The 4424-nt window shown below is 37.3% G+C and overlaps 1 pseudogene; it reads left to right on the top strand.

Annotated features, from left to right (window-relative positions):
* The first annotated feature begins 1201 nt into the window (after positions 1 to 1201).
* LOC126008175 (uncharacterized) lies at positions 1202 to 1305 on the top strand (annotated as a pseudogene).
* Positions 1306 to 4424: the final 3119 nt, after the last annotated feature.

Below are 4424 nucleotides of genomic sequence, written 5' to 3'. Positions count from 1 at the left end.
TTTCTGAGCAGAGAGCCAGGAGTAGTTCCTGAGAGCTGCCGGGTGTGGCCCAAAAAAACCATTAAAAAAATTGAGTCCAATCCTTTCACCTCTGCTAACTTTGGTCTTGTGGTCAGTAGTCACTAACAGTTTATATTTCTTTGCTTTGTATTTTTTATACACCGTACATTTCTCTTTCAGATGTTTTAATCTAACATGGCACAACATAGATCCATCCGTGCTGTAAGGGAAAAAAGTCTAGTTTCATCTTTTCTTATGTCTGAGTAGTCTATTGTATGTAGCATAGAACAACTTCTTTATTCTGCTATCTGTCTTTGGGCACTTGACCTTTTTCTAGATCTTGACTATTGTAAACAGCACTGCAATGAACACAGGTGTATACACAAAGTTTTGATTAAGTGTGTTTGAACTCTTTGGGATGCCTAGGAGTGGAATTGCTAGAATATAAGGCAGTCTTACTTTTACTTTTTTGTCTTGTTTGCAAAATTTCTGGGCTGTTTTCTATGAAGACAAATATAGTTCACATTCCCTTCATTTACATTTCCTCTAATAGTGAATGGAGATTCCTATGTCTCCACATACCCACAAGCATAGGTTTCTTGCTTTTTCATATAGACCATTCTCATGGGCATGAAGTGACATTTGCCTAATAATCATTGATGATGATATTTTTTCATGTGTTGTTTGTTCATATATCTTCTTGGAAGATGTGTCTATTTAAATCATCTCCCTATAATTTTTGTTTGTTTTCCTATTACTGAATTTTGTTTATCAGTTGTCTTAAATATTAGCCTATTGTGTCTTGTGTGAATATTATCTACCATTTAGTAGTATATCTTTAAAAATGATAGTTTTTTTTCTGGGCCGGTGTGGTGGCGCAAACCATAGGGCATTTGCCTTGCATGTGCTGATCCAGGACAGAGTACAGTTTGATCCCCGGGAGTCCCATATGGTCCCCCAAGCCAAGAGCGATTTCTGAGTGCATAGCCAGGAGTACCCCTGAGCATCACCGGGTGTGGCCCCCAAACGAAAACAAAACAAAAACAAAACAAAACAAAAAATAGTTTCTTTCATAGCAGAAAGTCCTAGGGGTTTTTTTTTTGTTTGTTTGTTTTTAGTATTTTTGGTCATACCTCATGGTGCTCAAAGGTTACTCCTAGATCTGTGCTCAAGAATTACTCCTGGTATAATTCAGGCTCCGATCGCTTCTCGGCCTTTTGGCTAATATCAAGTGTAGTATTTGTTCTTATCAATTTAATAATTCAGGCTCCATACACCATGTGAGATATCAAGGATCAACCATTTGGCTACATGCAAGACAGATTCACTACTTGATGTATTATTGCTCAAGCCTTAAGTTCAATATAATGCCATTTGTTTATTTTACTTTTGTTTTTCTTGACAATGGAGTAGAATAACTGACAATCCACTGAAGCAGTATTATGTAATCTTTCATGTTTATGTATTTTATGAATTCAGGTAAAGCAACAAAGTCTAATACATTTTTAAATTAACCTTTTTATTGTATAGTGTAAATTAATGGTTCCATTTTATTCATTTGCATGTAGTGTAGCTAATCAATTTTCCCAGCTCCATTTGTTGAATAAACCATCCTTTTATGTTCTTGGCTTCTCTGGAAGGCATAAAATGTACTGAGAATATATCTGATAGTTTATCTCTACATTCTTAATTCTATTTAATAGATCTTAGAGTTTGGTTTTATTTAAATTACTATAGCTTTTTTTTTTTTTTTTTTTTTTTTGAGTTTGGGTCATACCCAGTGGTGCTCAGGGGTTAGTCCTGGCTCTGCCTGCAGAAATTATTCTTGGAAGGCTCTGGAAACCATATGGAATGCCGGGAATCGAACAAGGGTCCATCTGGGATTGGCCAAATGCAAGACAAAAACCCTACCACTGTGCTATCTCTCTGGCCCCAAATTACTATAACTTTATAGTAGTTGTCACAAATGTAAACTTTTCATCTTTTTTCCTCAAAATTGCTTTGGCTATTTGGAGAGTTTTGCATTCCAGTACAAATATTAGTAATATTTAATCTAAGTCTTTGAATAATTCCCTAGAACAGGGGTGGCAAACAAATTCGACACAAAGAGCCAACATTTTAAACTGTGACAGTCAGAGAGCCACACCATGCAGTGACCTGCCAAAACAGACAAACACTCACACAAAAGCATATAATTTTAAAAATAATATATTAAACACATATTGCATTTTGCCATTTTGAGTGAGGGTAAAAATCCTGCAGTGATGGTGAGGGTGTGCTGCGTCCTCCACACTAAGAACTCACGACAAGATGTGACCCATCATTTGTGACAGGAGTCCCCCCTGCTCGCTGGCCCTGCAGTTGTTTCTGAGGGATGGGAGACGGGAGGACGCTGCCTGGGGGCGGGACTATGCTCAGAGATCTCTCCTCAGAGTTCCCTCTTCAGAAGCAGCAGTACAAAATCCAAACTTGGCAAAGAGCCACAGTATACCAAATAATGATAAGAGGCAAAGAGCCGCATTCATTTTGGCCAGGAGCCGCATGCGGTTTGGGAGCCGTGTGTTTGCCACCCCTGCCCTAGAATTTTGGTAAAAAATTTTTATTAAATCTATATAATGCTTTGATTAGGATGGTTATGTCAATACAGAGAATATGCTTAGGTCTCCTTGGATTTTCTTCTAATTCTGTTAATACTGACATGCATTTAGCCAAGCATTTCAACTCACTTAAGCTGAGTTTTAGTTAATTCATTTGTTAAATACTTGATATAATTGACTTTCTTTGAGGGGTGAGGGCACAACCAGTGACACTCAGGGGTTACTTCTGCCTATGCGCACAGAAATTGCTCCTGGTTTGGGGGACCATATGGGATCTTCGGGGATTCAAGCGAGGTCTGTCATAGATTAGCCGCATGCAAGGCAAATGTCCTGCCGCTGCACCATTGTTCTATGCTCTGGCCCCGTAATTGACTTTTTAAATGCGATTATAAATGGAAATTTAATAAAAATTGCCTTTTAATTCAGCATTTACATATAGAAATGAAAAATATTGTATGTTGATTTTGTAGATCTTATTTATGATTTCAGTAGTCTTTAGTAAAATCTTTAGGGTTTTATATGTTAATGCCATATCATTTACAAATAATTATGCTCTAACTTTTTTTCTGCAATAAATCAGTATCATTTATTCTATTTTAAAAGCAAACCAGTGAAAGAAAGGACGAAAACCTCTGGCTCACTTATATATTTGTGATTGGAAATTTTTTTCATGTAAATCCACTTATTAAAACACTTATATACGGGCCCGGAGAGATAGCACAGCGGTGTTTGCTTTGCAAGCAGCCAATCCAGGACCTACGGTGGTTGGTTCAAATCCCGGTGTCCCATATGGTCCCCCGTGCCTGCCAGGAGCTATTTCTGAGCAGACAGCCAGGAGTAACCCCTGAGCAAAGCCGGGTGTGGCCCAAAAACCAAAAAAAAAAAAAAAAAACCAAAACCAAAAACAAAAACAAAAAAAACAACAAACACTTATATACAAATTGCAACATTTCAGATAACTGTTGTTTCAAATGAAGAACTTAGAGACTCAGTTTATTTCAAAAGACTTCAGTACAAATATTCCAAGTAGTTACTACACAAATTAGAAGCATATTGGATTTTTTAGTATGCTTCATTACATAAAATTGTATGCATGCTTTAAAAGTATATTTGAGGGCCCGGAGAGATAGCACAGCGGTGTTTGCCTTGCAAGCAGCTGATCCAGGACCAAAGGTGGTTGGTTCGAATCCCGGTGTCCCATATGGTCCCCCGTGCCTGCCAGGAGCTATTTCTGAGCAGACAGCCTGGAGTAACCCCTGAGCACTGCCAGGTGTGGCTCAAAAACCAATAAAAAAAAAAAAAGTATATTTGAAGAATGACAGTCTAAATGAAAGTATGATCAGCACCAGCTTTTTAAGTTTTCTGATTTTAATATTAATTTGACATATCATTAGTAGCCAGGTTGCATTGAACATATAATGGTACAGTCTAAACATGATTCATAAAATATCTGCACCCCTAGAATATTTAAACTTGTCATAAATCTAACAATATGTAAGCATATAAAGTATAATCAGTTGTAAACAGTGACTATATAAGTTGCTATAGAAAGTGCCAAAATCTCTTTTTGAGCCACTTTCTCTCCACAGTCTAAAAAATATAATGGATAGAAGACTCCATTCTTCTAAGTGGAGATGCTTGGATATCCAGCAACTGGAGTACATTTTGGCCAGTGCATTTATTTGATATGCAAAACTAGGTAGAGATTGGGTTGTTAAGAATTCTAAAGCTTTTCTCTTGCCTACCTGTAGTTGTTTTCACAGTAGTCCATTACCTGGGTCAGGGTCTGGTAACTCTTTATCAACACCCTCTTGCCAGACAAAATCT

Source organism: Suncus etruscus, chromosome 4 (genome assembly GCF_024139225.1).
Source record: "Suncus etruscus isolate mSunEtr1 chromosome 4, mSunEtr1.pri.cur, whole genome shotgun sequence".
Lineage (NCBI taxonomy): Eukaryota > Metazoa > Chordata > Mammalia > Eulipotyphla > Soricidae > Suncus > Suncus etruscus.
The sequence above is the reverse complement of the archived record's forward strand: the minus strand, read 5'-3'. Positions and strand labels throughout refer to the sequence as shown.